Here is a 26,065-nt window from a genome sequence, read left to right as displayed (position 1 = left end):
TCCCCTCTTCTCTGATCTGTACTTTCCTTAATGAGGAATGAGACTTTAAGTTGACTTTTTTTTATCTTCAAGTCTCTCTCTCTCTATCGATTCCCTAACTTCCCTCTCTTGCCTTCATTTCATCCTAGAACTTGTGCCCACGACTTCTTTTCTAAGTAAATATTAACCTCCTTTGACTCTGAATCTCTGGAAAATTCTCAGTTCCCTATTTTCGCTGGCACTGTGACAGGTCCTCATTTCTCCTTCCCACTCCTCTCTATTTATAGTTTTCACATTTTTTTTGGCAGGTTGGCTACAGAACACTCAAAAATTGCAAAGAGAAATACTGTGTTCTGGAAATTCGCCCGAGCATTTTTTTCCAATATCGTCCTTATGCTCTTCTGATCCTCTCTTGAACTGTTGGACTAAAGCAGCTGACGCTTCCACCAGCAACCAGAGTCATCCTGTCCACTACTGTGGGAACAGAGGGTTTCCATTTGGAACTGCAGACTGAGCCTAAAGTCTGGTGGCCCTTTGGTGCCAGGATAGCAGGTATGGGATGGGTGGGACATGGAGGACAAGCATCATGGTAGAGGTCTCCATTCGACCAGGAAAGCTCACAATGAGCCAACAGGTACATTTCAACATCTTCTGTATTTTCCTTATAACCTGTTTCATTCCAGAGTGGATTTGAGATCATTTAGTTTGATTCTTAAATGTTTCCCATTCCAACCGGAAACAGACTCATCCTACAGGCTCCCAAATTCTGCCTCATCTTCCTAATCAGTTAGTACCCCAAATTGGGTATGATAGTGCCAGAACATTCTTCCATGTGTATTTTATAACAGACTAGTATTTTATTAGTTTTTTTCAAACTAATAAGAATGATAAGGGTAACTTTTTTTTCTTTTAAAGCATAGGCAAAATCACGAAAGACATTGAAATGAACCTAAAAGATTATAGTGTCTTCCAAGGGAAAACAGGTGTTGTCTCATGTACCCTTCTGGGCTGACCAATTCTATGGGATATTCTGTGCCTTTCTTGTCTTTGAGCTATTTTGCAACTCTATAGATTGTACATAATTGATGTGGATGCAGATGATCTTGTCTAGCTATATGTAAATGAATTTTGTCCACTGGAAGTACAGTTGACCCCCTTTCCTTTGGTAGAAGGCAGTTTTGCATCCATTTGCATTCTATTTGCATATCTATTTGCATCTATCAAAGCAAATTCGTTTAAGTATTACTGATTGTATATGTGTCTGCCTTGAGATTCTTGCTTGAAGTGGTGGTAACATCTTAGTGGTTCCCGAGCTAATGAATGAATTAAACAAAATCCCTTCAGGCATTCATCTCATATTTGTAAAATGGTCCTTATTTAATCTTTTCGAGAAAATGATACACTAGCAAACCATGACAAGATTCTGGTAAATGAAAAGTGCAATGAAATCAAATCGGAATGAATTTTAGAATTACCTTCAATGTGGCCCACGCTATGCCAGAGGCAGAGAATGATTGAATCTCAAAGACATGACTTCTGGCCCCCAGGAGTTACAGTAATCTGTGTCAACATTGGCATGCCTGAGAAATGCATGTGACATTCCCATCAGGGTTTCCCCGGGGGTTCAGTTAACCTTTCTCTTCCAAGCTACCCTCTCTTGTAGTGATATCAACTGTGCCCTTGGTTTCAGCTCCCATTCCCTAGCCAACATCTCTCCCACTGATACACGACCATCTGTTTCTTTCCTACCCACCAGGCCCGTGTAACTGACTACCTACTCATGCTATTTCACTGATGTTCCACCTATGCCTCAAAACCCAGCATGTTCAAAACTTGATTCATCATCGTTTGTGAAAGAATGGCTTATCCTCTTTTGCTTTGTTTCTTTAGAAATGATTCTACCAATGCCAGCGGCATGCACCAGAAACCAGGAAGGAATCATACAGCTGAGCCAACCTGCTGTACTTTAAAACACTTGACCACAATTCTCCAGTGGATACTCAACCCTGGCTTCAAACTCCCTTGTCTCTCCGGTGAGTTTGCTTTCCCTCCTTCAAGACTTGCCTCAACAATCCCTACCCCTACCTCTTCTGAACTATGTCACCTCACTCCCAGCTCCTGTCCTAGGGATGAGGGAGCAGAAGGCAAGCTTAGGACAAAGCAGAAACTGGCACCCTACACCCTCTCCCCATGCCATATGTGTAACATTCCTCATGCACTCCTGGCTGCCCTAAAGGAAAAACGATGCTTAACTGATAGAGATCCCAGTCCTGCAGGACAGGAGTATCCCTCCATCTACGAATGTCCTAGTGACTTACAAGGAAGGAAGAAGCTTTCTCATCAATAGCCTGACTTCCAGAGACCCATACCTCAGTTTCCGGAAGCCCTAACATCACCCTCCCCTCCATAAAATTGAGGGAGGCTAAGGGGGAGGGAAGTGTAATAAAACTGAATTTCTTCTAAGCCCAAATCCCACTGACAAGGATGTGTGATAGAAGGAATGTAACATATCTCCAGGAAACTCCTGACTGTCTTCATGCTTTCCCTCATTAGAGGCAAAAACAGCCTTGACTTGACAATAACCAGGTCTCCCTTATCCTGAAATTCTTCTTTAGCATATGACAGTCCTTCTGGACACCCCCTTTGTCCTCACCTTCCTCAGCTCCCAGTCAACCATGCCTCTGTCTGAGCAGCTCTTTCTGCCCTTGGGTCCTGTCCCTGTGTTTTAATAAAACCACCATTAGCACCTAAGACGTCTCAAGAATCCTTTCTTGGTCATCGGCTCTGGACCTCACCCCACCAAACCTCACCTGTGTTCCAAAACTTCATCACTAGTGTCACACTTCAAGAAAATAAAAGCCCTTTGTGCAGGAATTCCCTTATCTTACCACCACCCAATCAAATCTACACCTACATTTGTATCCATTTTTAATTTGTTTTTAGACATTTACTCAACAAATATTTAGTCAGTACCTACTGTGTGCTACACACTGCCCTGAGTGTTTGTAAATCTGTGGCGAACGACACAAAAAAGTCCCTGGCATCATGGAATTTACATGGTAATTGGAGAAATGTACAAGAAACACAGAAAGAGTTGAAGACAGAGCAGGTTTATTGAGAAGAGCAGACATCCCCAGCTAGGGTTTGTTCTTCCTTGTGCCTGGGATTTGTTCCTTCCAGCCCTCTCCAGGACTCCACTCCCAGGGCCAATATCAAGTTCTTGTTCCAATGGATCCTTCCAGTCAGAAGACAAATGACCTTTTTCTTAAAAACAAAAGGAAAAAACACAAAACAAAGACTTCCTTTAACCTTCTACCTTCCTATAACAACCTCCATATTTCTCTCCCCACCTCATTCCCAGCATAGCTTGTAAAATATTTGTCTACACCTGTGGGTGTAGGGTACCATGTCCCCAAGGGTAGTTGAAAAAATCTCTATAAAGAATCCTCATGTGCAGGTCATTTTAAGGGAGTCCATTTCCAGATCCAAACTCCATGTGTACTCTGTAGGATAGGTGATATGCCCATTCTTGGGTCTGATATCAGGATACTCCTCTCCTTCCTGGAAGATCAAGACACTCCTCTCAGATCTTATTAGAGTGTAGGACTTGGGCTGATACCAAAGTTGAAATACCAGTTTTGTTTCAAATAATGCCCTTCTGTGGGCAGTACTGGGGCTCCACCTTTAGAGCTTCCTCTCCTTATTAAGGGTAAAGGTTAACATCGGAAAGGGGATTAGGGCAGATGTTGGAAGTGCTCAGAATAACAATCAGTTTTGGTTAGTGACACTCATTCCTTCATATTTAAATTAAACTACATATTTTTAGGGATATAATAGGGAAAAACACAAGTAAGGATTTTAATGGTTTCATTCCATTCTAGTATGGTTTGGGAAATAAAATAACAGAAAATGAGACTGTTCTGCCTTTAAAAAAATCAACTTGTAGCAGGCAAATGTTATTCCAATGAAGTCGATCCTTTTCTTTCTCATTTTCTTTTTCAAGAATTATTTATTTATTTGGTAGAGAGAGACACACACACACACACAGAGAACACAAGTAGGGAGAGCGGGGGAGGGAGAAGCAGGCTTCCTGCTGATCAGGAATGTGGGCCTTCATCCCAGGCCCCTGGGATCATGACCTGAGCCAAAGGCAGCTGCTTAGTGACTGAGCCACCCAGGTGCCCTCTATCTCATTTTTTAAATGTTTAATATTTTCAACACCTAGTTAATAAAATATACATATATTGTGATGAAAAGTTTATGATTAAAAAGTTTCAGATGTCCACTTAAAAATGTGCAAGGTGTGTGAATTCTCATAGGCGGTCCATGCACCATAAACGCCTATCAGTAGCAAACGTGGATGTACTCGGTGTCTCTAGGTTCCCGCTTCCTTAGTGCCCTCTTAATCACATGGTTTCTCTTCCTACCATCCTGGACCTGTATTCTCAATTTGCTTCTCTATTTCATCTCTGCCCCTTTGAAGAGCTTGATTCTGGGTCTTCTGTAGCTATGCGTTCGCTCTCTCTCTCTTTCTCTCTCTCCCTCGATCAGGCTTTCACAACCTAGCACTATTGATACCTGGTGGGTGATTCTCTGCTGTGGGGCTGTCCTGTGCCCTGCAGGACAGTTAGCAGCATCTCTGGTCTCTAGCCACTAGATGCCAGAAGCACCCCCCCCCCAAGTGGTGACCACCAAAAATGTCGCCAGATATTGTTCAATCGGCCCTGGGAGCAAAACTCCTTGCCTCCCAGCCCCAGTTTTAAAACCACTGCTTTGGCTGATTCCATTCAGCATCATTGATTTAAGTTCTTTGTAGAAGCTGAAGGCTCTGAAGTTAATGTCTTTAATCCTAATCCGCCCTTGGAGCTGAGAATCACATGGCCAGCTGCCTGCAGCATATTTCTCCATGAATAAGTAACAGGAGTCTTATTTTCACCATGATTTCTATCCTGCTCCCTCCTCACCTACTCCTGTCCCAGTCTCCCCATCTTAGTAAACAGCATCCTCACCTCCTACTGGCTAAAGCCTCAGCCCCTGGGATAAATTCCCCCTTTCCCTTTTCTCGTATCTAATCCATCAGCAAAACCAACTGATTTGACCTCCAAAACAGAAGTCAGACTTGCTCACTGCTCTTTATATCCATTGCTCCCATTTGAATCCAAACCCTGAAATTTTTTTTTGCACATCAGACACTGTTAACAGTCATTGGTCCCACGACTACACCTACACAGATATTTTACAAGATCGCTAATCACCACCAAGTTGCCAGATCCAATGATTAACTTTCAGATCTAAATGAATCAACCTGTCAGTCCTATAGACATAGAACCTCCTCCACTTCTCTGGAAATATTCTATCTTTTTCATCGTGATGTTGGCTCTCCCTTCCTCTTCCACACTGGTCAGTGATTATGGCTCCTTTCCTGGCTGGGTTTTTTTGAGCTTCCTGGCCTTTAGACATCAGTCCTGTGCTCAGGGACTCGGACCTTCTGCTTGAGTTTTCTGTTGTGTTAAAAAAAATTCAACTGAGTACATTTTAAAGAACCTACTGGCTTTATTCAATGATTCACGAAATGGGCAGCATCCTGCTTGCAGACTGAAAGGAGCTCGGAGGAGCAGTACAAAACGAAAGACTTTTATAGGCAGAAGAGAGGAGGAGCAAGGAAGTCACGTCAGGCAAACAAGGCAGGTTGGTTATGGCCAGGTGACTTGGCTTCTGGGGATGGCAGGGGTCCGAGGGAGTGGGGATCAGGTGGTGTCTGCTTGCCTGGGCTCAGATTCCATTTCTGGGACAGCTGAAATCATAATTAAGTCTGGTTTGGGGGACATGGGGCTTAGCATAAGCAACTCCATTTTGGGCCTCTTGTTTTGTTTTTAATAGTTACTTCATAACAAATAATAACAAGTTTAGTAACTTTAAACAGCTGAGTTTACTATCCTACCATCTCTAGCTGTCAGGAGGCCAGAAACAGCTTAACCAGGGTCCTCGGCTCTGGGTCTCACTCAAAGGAGGAGAGAAGGAGCCCACCAAGCTGTGTTCTCACCTGCAGGTTCCACTAGGGAAGGCTCTGCTTCCAAACTCACTCGGGTTGTTGGAAGAACTCATTTCCTTGTAGCTGTGTGATTTGGGGGGCAGCCCATGCTGGGGTGGGCCAGAGAGATTCTCCAGGCTATTAACTGTAAACCATCCTCAGCCCCCAGAGGCTGCTTGCAGTTTCCTGCCATATAACTCTCTCCACAGGTGATTCTGAATTTGGCTCTTTGCTTCTTCAAGTCCAGGACAGCCTCTCACTCCAATCAGTAAAACAGTCTGATTTAATATAATGAGATCATAATAGTGACATCTTCTTACCTTGCCAAATTCTACTGGTTAAAAGCAAGTCCTAAGTCCCATACACACTCCCATCCATACTCACAGGACAAATACCAGGGGACAGATATCATGAAGCTGCCTTATCATGTTGCCAAACACACCTCTGTCCATACTCACTGCGTAGGTAAGCCCACTTCTTCTCAGGGCTTGAACCCTATGTCCTAACGGTGTTCATATTTGTGCCTCCAGCCTGGGTCTCACCCATGAATGGCAGACTCGTGTGTTCAGCTGCTGGTTGGGCATCCCCATGTGGATGCAACGACCATCTCCAGAACCAAACACCTGTTGCCCATCAAACTTGCTTCTCCCGTCGTCTTTCCCATCTTACCAAGTGGTAACGTCACTGTTCCAGGGCCTCAGGCTCCCAAAATTGTAAAATCATCCCAACTCTTGTCTTTTCCGCACACTCCACCCTTAATATATTTACAAATCCTGCGTGTTTTGTCTTCAATATACACCCAGAATCTCCCCCCTTCTCCCCACCCCTGCATCTACTGCTCTGGTCTGGGCCAATACCCCTTCTCACCCAGATCAGTGGTCCTCAACCAGGAGAGTTTTGTGTACCTGCTCCTCCGCAGGGGATTTTGACAGGGTCTGGACACACTTTTCGTTGTCACAACTTGAGAGTGGGAAAGGGCGCTCCTGCGATCTAGTGGTCAGTGCACAGGACAGCTCCCCATAACAAAAATTAATGTGGCCCGAAATGTCAGCAGTATAGAAATCTCAGTCTACATTAATGCAAGAAGCATCCCCACCCCACAACCCCGCAAGTCCGTTCTGCACACAGCAGCCTGAGTGATTCTTTTCTTTTCTCTTTAAGATTTTATTTATTTATTTGACAGAGCGAGAGAGAGATCCATGTAGGCAGAGAGGCAGGCAGTGGGAAAGGGAGAATCAGGCTCCCTGATGAGCAGAGAGCCCAATGCGGGGCTTGATGCCAGGACCCCAAGACCATGAACTGAGCTGAAGGCAGAGGCTTAACCCACTGAGCCACCCAGGCGCCCCGATCCTTTTCTAATCAAAATCAAGTCAAGCCTCTTCAAAACCATCCAAGCTCTTCTCAGCTGGCACAAATTTAAAGGCAAATCTTTACAATGGCCTTCAAGACTTTATGTGATCTGACCCCACTACCTTCCTTACCTACCTCCTACCACTTGCCGTCTTGCTCATTTTTTGCCCAGCATTATTGGTCGCTGTGTCATTCTTTAAACACACCAGATGTGCTCCCACCTTGGGCTTACTGTTTGCTTTGTGTTGGATGCTCTTCTGAAACAGCACAACTGCTTGTTCCTTAATTTCCTCCAGGTCTTTCCTCAAATGAGGGAGACTTCCCTGACACAGTCCCATAGAAAATACCAACCTGCTCCCCTAATCCCCACACCCCATGTCCACTCACTCAGCTTATTTTCCTTCCTAACCCACATCAACCCCTGATATGTATGTGTATTTATTTGCTTCATTTCTCACTCAACAACTAAAATGAAAACTCCAAGAGGACATCAAATTTATTTTGTCTCTTGTTAACTATTCTGTCTTTAGGGTTTAGAACAGTACCTGACACATAGTAGATGTTCTGTAAATATTGGAGAATTATTTGTTACTATCTTTGCCTTTTCTCTATCCATTCTTTACACAGCAGCCAAAAATGACATTTTAAAAATGCAAAAGGAATCCCATGGCCACCCTCCACCCACCAGTGTAAAACCCTTCAACGGCTTTTCGTTGTGCTCAAGCCGCAGCTGACATTCTACAGCCCAGGCCAGATTAAGCTTTCAGAGTTCTTTTTTTTTTTTTTTTTAATTTTTTATTTTTTATAAACATATATTTTTATCCCCAGGGGTACAGGTCTGTGAATCACCAGGTTTACACACTTCACAGCACTCACCAAAGCACATACCCTCCCCAATGTCCATATTCCCACCCCCTTCTCCCAAACACCCTCCCCACAGCAACCCTCAGTTTGTTTTGTGAGATTAAGAGTTATTTATGGTTTGTCTCCCTCCCAATCCCATCTTGTTTCATTGATTCTTCTCCTACCCACTTAAGCCCCCATGTTGCATCACCACTTCCTCATAGCAGGGAGATCATATGATAGTTGTCTTTTTCTCTGCTTGACTTATTTCACTAAGCATGATACGCTCTAGTTCCATCCATGTTGTCGCAAATGGCAAGATTTCATTTCTTTTGATGGCTGCATAGTATTCCATTGTGTATATATACCACATCTTCTTGATCCATTCATCTGTTGATGGACATCTAGGTTCTTTCCATAGTTTGGCTATTGTGGACATTGCTGCTATAAACATTCGGGTGCATGTGCCCCTTTGGATCACTACGTTTGTATCTAAAAAATAGAAATGGAAGGAAAACTTCCAAAGTCATTTTATGAGGCCAGCATCACCTTGATCCCAAAACCAGACAAGGATCCCACCAAAAAAGAGAGCTATAGACCGATATCCTTGATGAACACAGATGCGAAAATACTCAACAAAATACTAGCCAATAGGATTCAACAGTACATTAAAAAGATTATCCACCACGACCAAGTGGGATTTATTCCAGGGCTGCAAGGTTGGTTCAACATCCGCAAATCAGTCAATGTGATACAACACATCAATAAAAGAAAGAACAAGAACCATATGATACTCTCAATAGATGCTGAAAAAGCATTTGACAAAGTACAACATCCCTTCCTGATCAAAACACTTCAAAGTGTAGGGATAGAGGGCACATACCTCAATATCATCAAAGCCATCTATGAAAAACCCACCGCAAATATCATTCTCAATGGAGAAAAACTGAAAGCTTTTCCGCTAAGGTCAGGAACACGGCAGGGATGTCCATTATCACCACTGCTATTCAACATCGTACTAGAGGTCCTAGCCTCAGCAATCAGACAACAAAAGGAAATTAAAGGCATCCAAATCGGCAAAGAAGAAGTCAAATTATCACTCTTCGCAGATGATACGATACTATATGTGGAAAACCCAAAAGACTCCACTCCAAAACTGCTAGAACTTATACAGGAATTCAGTAAAGTGTCAGGATATAAAATCAATGCACAGAAATCAGTTGCATTTCTATACACCAACAGCAAGACAGAAGAAAGAGATATTAAGGAGTCAATCCCTTTTACAATTGCATCCAGAGTTCTTAATCACTGGAAAGACGATGGTGTTGTCACCACCAGAGATATTTAAATATTTTTGAAGATTAGATCCCAAAGTAAGTGTGCTAAAAGCCTAGCAATATCCGATTTCACAAACTCAGATTTCATAAAATCTCATTAGTCTTCTCACCTTGTGTAAGTTTAATCTTTCCTCGGCCCCTTTTCTCTTCTGTTTCAGGCACTCACCATACTTTGCCAGAATGACCATAACGGCCTTCAAACCTGTCATCTCATCTTCAGGAATATGCCCCTTTCCCTCCCCTCCTCACACCAATTCATCCTCTAAACTTATTCTAAGATGATCACTCTAAAATGTGCATCTCACTGTGTCCTTCCCCTACAGGAACTTACTCAATAGCTCCTAAGGACGTGTGAATTTCCTTGGTGTGGTATTTTTACAAGACCCTTTGCTTGCAAGTGGCAGCAATCCAAAGAAAACTGGAGGAACCAAAAGGGAAAAGCAAGCAAACAAACAAAAAACAAAGTAATGTCCAGGTTCCTGTAGGGGTGGATACCACAGAAGTTCATAAAAATCCAAAAGAAGATGGGGTACCTGGGTGGCTTAGTGGGTTAAGCCTCTGCCTTCGGCTCAGGTCATGATCATAGGGTCCTGGGATCGAGCCTCACATCAGGCTCTCTGCTCTGCAGGGAGCCTGCTTCCTCCTCTCTCTCCCTACTTGTGATCTCTGTCAGATAAATAAAAAAATCTTTTTAAAAAATCAAAAGAATAGCTGCAGAACTAATATTTCAGAATCAAGAACTAGGGACTGGAAAACGGCAAAACACTTTTCTCTTTGTCCATGTCTCATGTTTACTCGTCTCCATAGGGCTGCTTTCTTCTCTGGTCAGACTCTTCAAGTGTCCAGGACGATGGCCATGGCCAGCTCCTGAATCCCATCCAGCAAGACCAGTCACTCGCCTAAAGAGAGAACTTTGTCTTCCTGTCATTTACATATCAATCCCAGGGAGACTCTGATTGGTCCTATTGGTCTAGGGGGAACAATCACTATTTGGGTTTCTATGTGTGCCCATCCTCCCCCAGACTGCATAAAGCACAGGTGAAATTTTTTTAAATTAACATATAATGTATTATTTGCCCCAAGGGTGCAGGTCTGTGATTCATCTGTGTTACACATTTCACAGAACTCACCATATCACATACCCTCCCCAATGTTCATAACCCAGCCACCCTCTCCATCCCTGCAAACCTCAGTTTGTTTTGTGAGATTAAGTCTGTTATGGTTTGTCTCTCTCCCCAACACAACTTGTTTCATTTTTTCCCTCCCTACCTCCCATGACCCGTTAACCTGCCTTTCAAATTCCTCATATCAGAGAGATCATATGATAATTGCCTTTCTCTCATTGACTTACTTCACTTAGCATAATAACCTCTAGTTCCATCCAAGTCATTGCAAATGGAAATATTTCATTTTTGATGGCTGCATAGTATACCTCTGTGTGTGTATGTGTGTGTGTGTGTGTGTGTGTGTGCGCCTCTGGGTGTCTGTGTTTCAGTGTGTAAAGAGGACCTGGCCATGCCATCGTGGGTGGAGATGCCCCAAGCAGGATCAGGCTGATGAGGGGTTAGACGTCTGGTGGGCAAGTCATGTTCAAACACCAGTTTAAGGCTGGTTAAGTGGTATTGGGTGTAGGGTCTACACCCTTCTGCCCAGGGTTTATCCTGAGATCCTGAGGGGATGGGTCCATGACCCAGGAGCTCAGCTAACCCTAAAAGTAACCACTAAGCCTGCCCCAAATGCTAACCTAAACCCTGACCTGACCCTAACCCTGACCCTGACTGTGATCCTGACCTGAACCCTAAACCTAAACCTAAGGCTGACACTGATCCTGATGTGGACCATGAACCTAAACCTAACTCTGACATTACCATAATCATGACTCAAACCTAACCATGACCCTGACCCTGACCCTAATCCTAACCCTGACGCTGACCTAACACTGACCCTAACCCTAACCCTGACCGTGACTGTGAGCCTGACCCTAACCATAAACATAAAGGCAATTCTAACCATGACCCTAATATGGACACTGAACCTAAACCGAACACTGACCCTAAACCTAACACTAACCACTACCCTAAACCAAACCCTAACCCTGACCTTACGCTATCTAACGCTAACACTAAACATAACCCTACTTCTAACTCTAAACCTAACCCCAATCACAAACCCTACTGCCAAAACCTAACTGTGACACTGAACCAAAAATTGACCCTAAACCAAAGCCTGACCCTAAAACTGACACTGGCCCTGAACTTCACGTGACCCTGACCCTGACCCTAAGCCTAACCATGACACTAACACTGACCATTACATAATCCTGTCCCTGACCCGATTGTGGACTTTAATCCAACACCTGAACCTAACAGTAAACCTGACACTGGCGCTAAACTTCACACTGACCCTGACCCAGACCATGACCATAAAACTACCCTGACACTAACAGTCACCCAGACCCTGACCTGAACACTAAACCTGACCGTGACTGTGAGCATGACCCTAACTCTAACCCTAAATGTAGCCCTGACCCTGACACTAACACGGGCCCTCCCCCGAATCCTATCGCTGAAGCTAACCCTAACACTAACCCATAACCCTACCATGGACCCTGATCCTAACAAGTTCTAAACCTAACTGTCAACCAAACGCTAACCCTAACACTAACCCTAAACTTTAACAATAACCCTGACCATATACCTGACTATGATCATAACCCTAACCCTGAACTTTGCCTATACCAGACCCTAACCCTAAACCTGACCCTGGCCCTGACTCTAAACCTAACATGACCCTAACAATGACCACTATATAACCGTGTCACTGACCCGAATGTGGACTTTAAACCAATATCTGATCCTGACCGTAAACCTGACACTGGCCCTAGAATTCACCCTGACCCTGACCCAGGCAAAGACCATAAACCTAACCCTGACACTAACAGTGACCCTGACCCTGACCCTAACACTAACCCTGATACTGAATGTGAGCCTGACCCAAACTATAATCCTAAACGTAACCCTGACCCTGACACTAACACGGTCCCTGACCCGAAACCTAATCCTGAACCTAATCCTAAAACTAACGCCTAACATTGTCCCTGACACTGATCAAAACAAGTCTTACCCTAACACTCAACCTACCTCTAACCCTAACCCTAATCCCACTTTAACAATAATCCTGACCATCTCCCTGACCCTGATCATAACCCTAACTCTGAACTTAACCTTAAACCTGACCCTGGCCTTGACCTTAATACTGACCCTAACCCTGACTGTAACCTAAATCTGACACAATCCGTGATCCTGAAAAGAATCGTAACCCTAAAGCTAACCCTGATCCTGAACCTACTCATAAAACAGAACCTAAACATAAAGCTGACCTTACCATAACCATGAACCTAACCCTGACGCTGACCCTAACCCTGACACTAAACCTGTCCCACACCTAACCCTGACCCTGACATGAACCTTGCCCCCAAACCAAAACTAGAACCTGACCCTAAATCTAACCATGACCCTGAACCTGACCCTAAACCTAACCGTCAACCTAACACTGACCCTGAACCTGACTCTGACCGTAACGCTAACCGTGACCCTACTGAGAGCCTGACCCTAAACCTAACCATGAACCTAACCCTAACACTGACCCCTACCCTAAGCCTTGCGCTAACCCTGACCCCAATGACGTCTAACACTAACCTTGACCCTACGTCTTTCTTAACCCTAACCCTAACACTAACCTAGTCTAAAACCAGCGCATTCCTTCCAGCGGGGACAACAGCTGCACCCAGGCTTCCCACAGGCTGGGTGGAGGCTGTATGCGGGTCACTGGATGGGCCCTGCATTGAGTGGAGTGTGAGCCTTGAACAGCTTGGGGACTGGCGGCTCAGGGAGCTCTGGTGCAGCAGGAAGTTCGGTAAGGAGCCCCCAAGCAGTGGTGAACTCACTACCGTGATGACAGAGCACAACGGATTTGGAACCCACGTATCCAGGCACCCCATTACAGAGAAAACCCCCCTGCCCAGATCATTTCAAGGCACAACCTAAAGAAAGCGACATGTTCTTCTGCTGTACTGAAGCCGAGAGGATGCAGGGAGAAGATAGCTCGCCCGCCAGACACGTCCCCTCCCTGTCAGGTCATATCAGATTTCCCCAACGCCTCAGGCCCTTTGGCCAATAAAATCAAAAGGTGACACGAGGGGGCTCAGAGTCAGAGAGTCCCACACCTTCTGATCCACCGGTGTAGCCCTTGGTCTCCTCACCGTCTCTGTGTGTGTGTGTGTGTGTGTGTGTGTGTGTGCCTCTGGGTGTCTGTGTGTCTGTGTGTAAAGAAGACCTGGCCATGCCATCGTGGATGGAGATACCCCAAGCAGGATCAGGCTAATGAGGGGTTAGATGTCTGTCTGGTGGGCAAGTCATGTTCACAGCCCAGTTTAAGGCTGGTTAAGTGGGATCGGGTGTAGGGTCTACACCCTTCTGCCCAGGGTTTATCCTGAGACCCTGAAGGGATGGGTCCATGACCCAGGATCGGGCTAACCCTAACAGTAACCACTAACCCTGACCTTACACTGACTGTGAGCCCGCCCCAAACCCTATCCCAAGCCATGACCCTGACCCTGACCCTGACTGTGATCCTGACCCTAACCCTAAACCTAAACCTAAGCCTGACACTGACCCTGATGTGGACCCTGAACCTAAACTTAACTCTGACATTACCGTAACCATGACTCATACCTAACCATGACCCTGAACCTGACCCTAATCCTAACCCTGACGCTGACCTAATACTGACCCTAAACCTGACCGTGACTGTGAACCTGACGCTAAACCTAAACCTAAAGGTAACTCTAACCATGACCCTAATACAGACCTTGAACCTAAACCTAATGCTGACCCTGACCCTAACAATAACCCCTACCCTAAACCAACCTATACCCTGACCTTACGCTGTCTAACCCTAACCCTAACCATATCCCTACTTCTAAATCTAACCTTAACCCCAATCCCAAACCCTATCACCAAAGCCTAACAGTGACACTGAACCGAACATTGACCCTAAACCAAAGCCCAAACCTAAGCCTGACCTTGGCTATGACCTTCACCTAATCCTGACCCTGAGCCTAATCTTAACCATGACACTAAACTGACCACTACATAACCCTGTCCTTGACCCGAATGTAGACTTTAAACCAATACCTGAACCTAACCATAAACCTGACACTGGCGCTAAACTTAACGCTGACCCTGACCCAGACCATGACCATAAACCTAACCGTGAGCCTCACAGTGATTCCGACCCTGACCTGAACACTAAACCTGAGCCTGACTTTTAGCCTGACCCTAACTCTAACCCTAAATGTAACCCAGACACTGACACTAACACGGGCCCTACAAGAATCCTATTGCTGAAACTAACTCTAACACTAACCCCTAACCTACCACTGACCCTGACCCTAACACGTTCTAACCCTAACCATCAACCTTCGCTAACTCTAATACTAAACCTAAACTTTAACAATAACCCTGACACTATACCTGACTATGATCATAACCCTAACTCTGAACTTTGCTTCTACCAGACCCTGACCCTAAACCTGACCCTGGCCTTGACCCTAAACCTAACCATGACCCTAAATGACCACTACATAACACTGTCCCTGACCCAAATGTGGACTTTAACCATATACCTGAACCTGACTGTAAACCTGACACTGGCCCTGGACTTAACCCTGACCCTGACCCAGGCAAAGACCATGAACCTAACCCTGACCCAAACAGTGACCCTGACCCTGACTCTGACACTAACCCTGGCACTAAATGGGAGCAGGACCCTAACTCTAACCCTAAATGTAACCGTGACCCTGACACTAACATGGGCCCTGACCCGAAAATAACGCTGAACCTAACCATAAAACTAACGCCAGGGGTTAGATGCCTGGTGGGCAGGTCATGTTTACATCCCAGTGTAATGCTGGATAAGTGGGATCGGGTGTGGGGTCTACAGCCTTCTGCCCAGGGTTTATCCTGAGAACCTAAAGGGAGGGGACAATGAACCAGGAGTGGGGCGAACCCTAACAGTAACCACTGACCCTGACCCTGACCCTTACACTGTGAGCCTGCTCCAAACCCTAACCCGAACCCTGACCCTGACCCTGACCCTAACCCTGACCGTGATCCCGACCTGAACCCTAAACCTAAACCTCAGCCTGACGCTGACCCTGATCCGGACCCTGAACCTAAACCTAAGTCTGAGATAACCTAACTATGACTCATCCCTAACGGGACCCTACCTGAACCTAATCCTAATCCTGACGCTAACCTAACCCTGACCCTAACCCTAACCCTGTCCGTGACCGTGTGCCTGACCCTAAACCTAACCCTAAAGGTAACCCTAACCCTGACCCTAATATGGACCCTCAAACCAAACCGAATGTTGACCCTGACAATAACACTAATCCCTACCCTAAACCAAACCCGAACGCTGACCTTATGCTGTCTAACCCTAACCCTCACCATACCACTAATTCTAACTCTAACCGTAACCCCATCCCAAAATTTTCCCCTAAACCTAAATGTGACCATGAACCGAACATAAAGCAAAGCCTGAACCTAAACCTGACCCTGGCCCTGACCTTCACCTAAACTGACCCTGACGCTAATCCTAACCATGACAATAACACTGACCACTACATAACCCTGTCCCTGACCCGAATGTGGACTTTAAACCAATACATGATCCTGAAGCTAAACCTGACACTGGGCCTAAACTTCACCCTGAACCTGACCCAGACCATGACAATCAACCTAACACTGACCCTAACAGTGACCCCGACCCAGACCTGAACACTAAACCACACCCTGACTGTGAGCCTGACCCTTACTGTAACCCTAAACTTAACCCTGACCCTGACACTAACAAGGGCCGTACCCTGACACCTAACGCTGAACCTAACCCTAAAACTAACCCCTAACATTATCCCTGACACTGACCCTAACCCGGTCTAACCCTAACCCTCAACCTACCTCTAACCCTAACCCTAACCCCACTTTAACAATAATCCTGACCCTCTCCCTGACCCTGATCATAACCCTAACTCTGAACTTTGCCTATGTCAGACCTTAACCTTAAACCTGACCCTGGCCTTGACCTTTTTTTTTTTTTAAAGATTTTATTTATTTATTTGACAGAGAGAGATCACAAGAAGGCAGAGAGGCAGGCAGAGAGAGGGGAGGATACAGGCTCCCTGCTGAGCAGACAGCCCAATGCGGGACTCGATCCCAGGACCCTGAGTTCATGACCTGAGCCGAAGGCAGCTGCTTAACCCACTGAGCCACCCAGGCGCCCATGGCCTTGACCTTAACACTGACCCTAACCTGACTGTAAACCTAACTCTGACCCAATCCGTGATCCTGAACAGAATCGTAACCCTAAAGCTAACCCTGATCCTGAACCTACTCATAAAACAGAACCCAAACATAAAGCTGACCTTACCATAACCATGAACCTAACCCTGACGCTGACCCTAACCCTGACACTAAACCTGTTCCCAAACCTAACCCTTACCCTGACATGAACCTTGCCCCCACACCAAAACTTGAACCTGACCCTAAACCTAACCGTCATCCTAACACTGAACCTGTCCCTGACCTTGACTGTAATGCTAACCGTGACCCTACTGTGAGCCTGACCCTAAACCTAACCATGAACCTAACCCTAACCCTGACCCTACCCTAAGCCTTATGCTAACCCTGACCTCAACGACGTCTAACCCTAAGCCTGACCCTAAGTCTTTCTTAACCCTAACCCTAACACTAACCTAGTCTAAACCCAGTTTTGTTCCCTCCAGCAGGGACAACCCCTGCACCCAGGCCTCCCAGGGGCTGGGAGGAGGCTATATGGGGGTCACTGGATGGGCACTGCGTTGAGTGGAGTGTGAGCCTTGAGCAGCTTGGGGACCGGAGGCTCAGGGAGCTCTGGTGCAGCAGGAAGTTCGGTAAGGAGCCCCCAGGAAGTCGTGACCTCACTTCCCTGATGACAGAGCCCAACGGAATTGGAACCCACGTATCCAGGCACCCCATTACAGAGAAAACCCCCCTGCCCAGCTCATTTCTAGGCACATCCTAAAGGAAGCGACATGTTCTTCTGATGTACTGAAGCTGAGAGGATTCAGGGAGAAGAGAGCTCGCCGGCCAGACAAGTCCCCTCCCTGGCAGGTCATATCAGGTTTCCCCAACGCCTCAGGCCTTTGGCTAATAAAATCAAAAGGAGACATGAGGGGGCTCAGAGTCAGAGAGTCCCACACCTTCTATTCGACCGGTGTAGCCCTAGGTCTCCTCCCCGTCTTGTGTGTTTGTGTGTGTGTGTGTGTGCCACTGGGCTTCTGTGTCTGTGTGTAAAGAGGACCTGGCCATGACATCGTGGATGGAGATGCCCCAAGCAGGATCAGGCTGATGAGGGGTTAGATGTCTGGTGGGTAAGTCATGTTCACACCCCAGTTTAAGGCTGGTTAAGTGGGATCGGGTGTAGGGTCTACACTCTTCTGCCCAGGGTTTATCCTGAGACCGTGAAGGGATGGGTCCATGACCCAGGAGCGGGGCTAACCCTAACAGTAACCACTAACCGTGACCCTGACACTGACTGTGAGCCTGCCCCAAACCCTAACCCGAACCCTGACCCTGACCCTGACCCTAACCCTGACCGTGATCACGACCTGAACCCAAAACCTAAACCTAAGCCTGACGCTGACCCTTATCCGGACCCTGGAACTAAACCTAACTCTGAGATAACCTAACTATGGCTCATCCCTAACCATGACCCTGACCCTGACCCTAATCCTAACCCTGACGCTGAACTAACACTGACCCTAACACTAACCCTGACCGTGACTGTGTGCCTGACCCTAAACCTAACCATAAAGGTAACCCTAACCCTCACCCAAATACAGACCCTGAACCTAAACCGAATGCTGACCCTGAACCTAACACTAACTACCTACCCTAAACCAAACCCTCACCCTGAACTTACGCTGTCTAACCCTAACCCTCACGATAACACTACCTCTAACTCTAACCCTAACCCCATCCCAAACTTTTCCCCTAAACCTAACTGTGAACCTGAACCGAACATAAAGCAAAGCCTGAACCTAAACCTGACCATGGCCCTGACATTCACGTGACCCTGACCCTGACCATAATTCTAACCATGATCTTAACACTGACCACTACATAACCCTGTCAGTGACCCGAATGTGGACTTTAACCAATACCTGATCCTGACGCTAAACCTGACACTGGCCCTAAACTACACCGTGGCCCTGACCCAGACCATGACCATCAACCTAAACCTGACCCTAACAGTAACCCCGACCCAGACCTGAACACTAAATCAGAACCTGACTGTGAGCCTGACCCTTACTGTAACTCTAAACGTAACCCTGACCCTGAAACTAACACGGGCCGTACCCCGAATCCTATCGCTGAAGCTAACCCTAACACTAACCCCTAACCCTATCTCAGACCCTGACCCTAACCAAGTCTAACCCTAAACCTCAAACTAACTCTAACCCTAACACTAACCCTAAACTTTAACAATAACCCTTACCCTATACCTGACTATGATCATAACCCTAACCCTGAACTTTGCCTCTACCAGACCCTGACCCTAAACGTGACCCTGGCCCTGACCCTAAACCTAACCATGACACTAACACTGACCACTACATAAACTTGATCCTGACCCAAATGTGGACTTTGAAGCAATATCGGATCCTGACCCTAAACCAGACACTGGCCCTAAACTTCACCCTGACCCTGACCCAGGCCATGACCATAAACCTAACTCTGACCAAAACAGTGACCCTAACCCTGACCCAAACACTAACCCTAACACTGAATGTGAGCCTGACCCTAACTCTACCCCTAAACGTAACCCTGACCCTGACACTAACGTGGGCCCTACCCCGAATCCTATCCCTGATCCTAACCCTAACACTAAACCCTAACCCTACTACGGACCCGGACCCTAATGAGGTCTAACCCTAACCCTCAACCTAACTTTAACACTAAACCTAACCCTAAACTTTAACAATAAACCGGACCCTATGCCTGATTACGATCATTACCCTTAACTGGACTTTGCCTATAGCAGACCCTGACCCTAAATCTGACCCTAGCCCAGAACATAAACCTAACCATAACCCTAACAATGACCACTAAATAATCCTGTCCCTGACCCGAATCTGGACTTTAAACCAATACCTGAACCTGACCGTAAACCTAACACTGGCCCTAGACTTCACCCTGAACCCGACCCAGGCAAAGACCAGAAACCTAAGCCTGACCCTAACAGTGACCCTGACCCTGAAACTAACACTAACACTGACACTGAATGTGAGCCTGAACACATCTCTAACCATAAATGTAACCCTGAACCTGACACTAACACGGGCCCTGACCCGAAACCTAACGCTGAACCTAACCCTAAATCTAACCCCTAACATTATCCCTGACACTGACCCTACCCCGGTCTAACCCTAGCCCTCAACCTACCTCTAACCCTAACCCTAACCCCACTTTAACAATAATCCTGACCCTCTCCTAGACACTGATCATAACCCTAACTCTGAACTTTGCCTATGTCAGAAGTGAATCTAAAACCTGACCCTGGCCTTGACCTTAACACTGACCCTAACGCTGACTGTAAACCTAACTCTGACCCAATCTGTGATCCTGAACAGATTAGTAACCCTAAAGCTAACCCTGATCCTGAACCTACTAATGAAACAGAACTGAAACATAAAGCTGACCTTACCATAAGCATGAACCTAACCCTGAACCTGACCCTAACCCTGACACTAAACCTATCCCAAACCTAACCCTGACCCTGACATGAACCTTGCCCCCCAACCAAAACTTGAACCTGACCGTAAATCTGACCATGACCCTGCCTGGACATAAACCTAACTGTCAGCCTACACTGACCCTGACCCTGACTCTGACTGTAACGCTAACCCTGAACCTACTGTGATCCTGACCCTAAACCTAAACATGAACCTAACCCTAACCCTGACCCCTACCCTAAGCCTTACGCTAACCCTGACCCCAAAGACGACTAACCCTAACCCTGACCCTACGTCTTTCTTAGCCCTAACCCTAACACTAAACTGGTCTAAACCCAGCTCTGTTCCCTCCAGCGGGGAAAACAGCTGCACGCAGGCCTCCCAGGGTCTGGGAGGAGGCTGTATGTGGGTCAATGGATGGGCACTGCATTGAGTGGAGTGTGAGCCTTGAGCAGCTTGGGGACCGGCGGCTCAGGGAGCTCTGGTGAAGCAGGAGGTTCGGTAAGGAGCCCCCAGGCAGTGGTGGCCTCACATCCCTGACGACAGAGCCCAACGCAATTGGAAACCATGTATCCAGGCATCCCATTACAGAGAAACGACCTCCCCAGCTCGATCGAGGCACATCCTAAAGAAAGCACCACGTTCTTCTACTGTACTGAAGCCCAGAGGATGCAGGGAGAAGTGAGCTCGCCCGCCAGACACGTCCCCTCCCTGGCAGGTCATATCAGGTTTCCCCAATGTCTCAGGCCCTTTGGCAAATAAGATCAAAAGTAGACACCAGTGGGCTCAGAGTCAGAGAGTCCCACACCTTCTGATCTATGGGTGTAGCCCTAGGTGTCCTCCTTGTCTCTGCGTGTGTGTGTGTGTGTGTGTGCCTCTGGGTGTCTGTGTGTCTGTGTGTAAAGAGGACCTGGCCATGCCATCGTGGGTGGAGATGCCCCAAGCAGGATGAGGCTGATATGGGGTTAGATGTCTGGTAGGTAAGTCATGTTCACACCCCAGTTTAAGGCTGCTTAAGTGGGATTGGTTGTAGGGTCTACACCCTTCTGCCCAGGGTTTATCCTGAGACCCTGAATGGATGAGTCCATGACTCAGGAGCGGGGTTAACCCTAACAGTAACCACTAACCCTGAACCTGACACTGACTGTGAGCCTGCCCCAAACCCTAACCCAAGCCCTGACCCTGACTCTGACCCTGACCATGACTGTGATCCTTACCTGAACACAAAACAAAACCTAAGCCTGGCAAGGACCCTGATGTGGACCCTAACCTAAACCTAACTATGACATTACCGTAAATATGACTAATACCTAACCATGACCCAGACCCTGACCCTAATCCTAACCCTGACACTGACCCTAACCCGGTCTAATCCTAACCCTCAACCTACCTATAACCCTAACCCTAACCCCACATTAACAATTACCCTGACCTTCTCCCTGAACCTGATCATAACCCCAACTCTGAACTTTGCCTACGTCAGAACTTAACCTTAAAACTGACCCTGGCCTTGACCTTAACAGTGACCCTAACCCTGACTGTAAACCTAACTCTGACCCAATCCGTGATCCTGAACAGATTAGTAACCCTAAAGCTAACCCTGATCCTGAACCTACTCATGAAACAGAACAAAAACATAAAGCTGACCTTACCATAACCATGAACCTAACCCTGACGCTGACCCTAACCCTGACACTAAATCTGTCCCAACCTAACCGTGACCTGACATGACCTTGCCCCCAAACCAAAACTTGAAACTGACCCAAAAACTGACCATGACCCTGAACCTGACCCTAAACCTAACCTTGAGCCTAAACTGAACCTGAGCCTGACTCTGACCGTAATGCTAACCCTGAACCTACTGTCATCCTGACCTAAACCTAACCATGAACCTAACCCTAACCCTGACCCCTACCCTAAACCTTACGCTAACCCTGATCCCAAAGACGTCTAACCCTAACCCTGACCCTAAGTCATTCTTAACCCTAACCCTAACACTAATCTGGTCTAAACCCAGCTCTGTTCCCTCCAGTGAAGAAGACAGCTGCACGCAGGACTCCTAGGGGCTGGGGGGAGGCTGTATGGGGGTCACTGGATGGGCACTGCATTGAGTGGAGTGTGAGCCTTGAGCAGCTTGGGGACCAGCAGCTCAGGGAGCTCTAGTGGAGCAGGAAGTTCGGTAAGGAGCCCCCAGGCAGTGGTGACCTCACTTCCCTGACGACAGAGCCCAACGGAATTGGAACCCACGTATCCAGGCACCCCATTACAGAGAAAACCGCCATGCCCAGCTTATTTCTAGGCACATCCTAAAGGAAGCGACATGTTCTCTGTTGTACTGAAGCCGAGAGGATGCAGGGAAAAGAGAGCTCTCTGCCAGACACGTCCCCTACTTGGCAGGTCATATCAGGTTTCCCCAATGCCTCAGGCCCTTTGGCTAATAGAATCAAAAGGTGACACCAGGGGGCTCAGAGTCAGAGAGTCCCACACCTCTTATCCACTTGTGTAGCCCTAGGTCTCCTCCCTGTCTCTGTGTGTGTGTGTGTGTGTGTGCGTGTGCCTCTGGGTGTCTGTGTGTCTGTGTTTAAAGAGGACCTGGCCATGCCATCCTGGGTGGAGATGCCCCAAGCAGGATCAGGCTGACGAGGGGGTAGATGTCTGGTGGGCAAGTCATGTTCAAACCCCAGTTTAATGATGGTTAAGAGGGATCGCGTGTAGGGTCTACACCCTTCTGCCCAGGGTTTATCCTGAGACCCTGAAGGGATGGGTCCATGACCCAGGAGCAGGGCTAACCCTAACAGTAACCACTAACCCTGACCCTGACACTGATGTGTGCCTGCCCCAAACCCTAACCCAAGCCCTGACCCTGACTCTGACCCTGACCCTGACCTGAACCCTAAACCTAAACTTAAGCCTGACACTGACCCTGATGTGGACCCTGAACCTAAACCTAACTCTGACATTACCGTAACCATGACTCAAACCTAACCAGGACCCAGACCATGACACTAACACGGGCCCTCCCACGAATCCTATCGCTGAACCCAAATCTAACACTAACCCCTAACCCTACCACGGACCCTGACGCTAACAAGTTCTAACCCTAACAGTCAACCTAACGCTAACCCTAACACTAACTCTATACTTTAACAATAACCCTGACCCTATACCTGACTATGATCATAACCCTAACCCTGAAATTTGCCTATACCGGACCCTGACCCTAGCTCTGAGCCTAAACCTAACCATGACCTTAACACTGACCACGACATAATCATGAGGCTCAACCGAATGTGGACTTTAAATCAATACCTGATCCTGACCGTAAACCTGACACTGGCCCTAGACTTCACCATGACCCTGACCCAGACCATTACCATAAATCTAACCTTGATCCTAACAGTGACCCCGACCCTGACCTGAACACTAAACCAGACCCTGACTGTGAGCCTGACCCTAACTCTAAACCTAAACGTAACCCTGACCCTGACACTAACACGGGCGCTGACCTGAAACCTAACACTGAACCTAACCCTAAAACTAACCACTAACATTATCCTTGATATGAACCTAACCCGGTCTAACCCTAACCCTCAAAATACCTCTAACCCTAACCCTAACCCCACTTTAAAAATAATCCTGACCGTCTCCCTGAACCTGATCATAACCCTAACTCTGAACTTTGCCTATGTCAGACCTTAACCTTAAACCTGACCCTGGCCTTGACCTTAACACTGACCCTAACCCTGACTGTAAACCTAACTCTCACCCAATCCGTGATCCTGACAGAATCTTAACACTAAAGCTAACCCTGATCCTGAACCTACACATAATACAGAACCTAAACATAATGCTGACCTTAACATAACCATGAACTTAACCCTGACCCTGACCCTAACCCTGATACTAAATCTGTCCCAAACCTAACCCTGACCCTGACATGAACCTTGCCCCCAAAACAAAACTTGAACCTGACCCTAAATCTGACCATGACCCTGAACCTGACCCTAAACCTAACCGTCATTAACACTGAACCTGACCCTGACTTTGACCATAACCCTAACCGTGACCTTACTGTCAGCCTGACCCTAAACCTAACCATGAACCTAACCCTAACCCTGACCCCTACCCTAAGCCTTACGCTAACCCTGACCCCAATGACGTCTAACCCTAACCCTGATCCTAAGTCTTTCTTAACCCTAACCCTAACACTAACCTAGTCTAAACCCATCTGTGTTCCCTCAGCGGGGACAACAGCTGCACCCAGGCCTCCCAGGGGCTGGGGGGAGGCTGTATGGGGGTCATTGGATTGGCACAGCATTGAGTGGAGGGTGAGCCGTGAGCAGCTTGGGGACCGGCGGCTTAGGGAGCTCTGGTGCAGCAGGAAGTTTGGTAAGGAGCCCCCAGGCAGTGGTGACCTCACTTCCCTGAAGACAGAACCCAACGGAATTGGAACCTTTGCTCCAGGCACCCCATTACAGAGAAAACCCCCCAGCCCAGCTCATTTCAAAGCACATCCTAAAGAAAGCGTCATGTTCTTCTGCTGTACTGAAGCCGAGAGGATGCAGGGAGAAGAGAGCTCACCCTCCAGACACGTCCCCTCCCTGGCAGGTCATATCAGGATTCCCCTACGCCTCTGGCCCTTTCACTAATAAAATCAAAAGGTGACATGAGGGGGCTCAGAGTCAGAGAGTCCCACACCTTCTGATCGACCGGTGTAGCCAAGGTCTCCTCCCAGTCTCTGTGTGTGTGTGTATGTGTGTGTGTGTGTGTGTGTGCGCGCGCCTCTGGGTGTCTGTGTATCTTTACGTAAAGAGGACCTGGCCTTTGCATCGTGGGTGGAGATGCCCCAAGCAGGATCAGGCTGATGAGGGGTTAGATGTCTGGTGGGCAAGTCATGTTCACACCCCAGTTTAAGGCTGTGTAGGTGGGTCACGTGGAGGGTCTACACCCTTCTGCCCAGAGTTTTTCGTGTGACCCTGAAGGGATGGGTACATGACCCAGGAGCCGGGCTCACCATAAGAGTAACCACTAACCCTGACCCTGACACTGACTGTGAGCCTGCTCCAAACCTGAAACCAAGCCCTGACCCTGACCCTGGCTGTGATGCTGACCTGAACCCTAAACCTAAACCTAAGCCTGACACTGACCCTGATGTGGACCCTGAACCTAAACCTAAGATTGATATTACTAAACCATGAGTTATACCTAACCATGACCCTGAAACTGACCCTAATCCTAACCCTGATGCTGACCTAACCCTGACCCTAACCCTAACCCTGACCGTGACTGTGAGCCTGACGCTAACCCTAAACCTAAAGGTAACTCTAACCATGACCTTGAACTTGAACCTGAACCTAAATCTGACCATGACCCTGAGTGACCCTAAACCTAACCCTTATCCTAACACTGACCCTGACACTGACTCTGACCATAACGCTAACAGTGACCCTACTGTGAGCCTGACCCTAAACCTAACCATGAACCTAACCCTAACCTGACCCCTACACTAAGCCTAACGCTAACACTGACCCCAAAGACGACTAACCCTAACCAACACCCTAAGACTTTCGTAACCCTAACCCTAACACTAACCTGGTCTAAACCCAGCTCTGTTCCCCTGGCGGGGACAACTGCTGCACCCAGGCCTCCCAGGGGTTTGGAGGATGCTATATGGGGGTCAATATATGG

At 47.2% G+C, this 26,065-nt stretch overlaps 1 long non-coding RNA gene across 1 annotated transcript; it reads left to right on the top strand.

The window, feature by feature from the left end:
- The first annotated feature begins 292 nt into the window (after positions 1-292).
- Positions 293-2,719, top strand: LOC131810139 (uncharacterized). Its single transcript, XR_009345437.1, has 3 exons — positions 293-531; positions 1,870-2,012; positions 2,095-2,719. It is a non-coding gene; the product is annotated as an uncharacterized LOC131810139 (long non-coding RNA).
- Positions 2,720-26,065: the final 23,346 nt, after the last annotated feature.

Source organism: Mustela lutreola, chromosome 10, assembly GCF_030435805.1.
Source record: "Mustela lutreola isolate mMusLut2 chromosome 10, mMusLut2.pri, whole genome shotgun sequence".
NCBI classification, from domain to species: domain Eukaryota; kingdom Metazoa; phylum Chordata; class Mammalia; order Carnivora; family Mustelidae; genus Mustela; species Mustela lutreola.
Note: the sequence above shows the minus strand (reverse complement) of the source record. Positions and strands in the feature narration are given on the sequence as shown.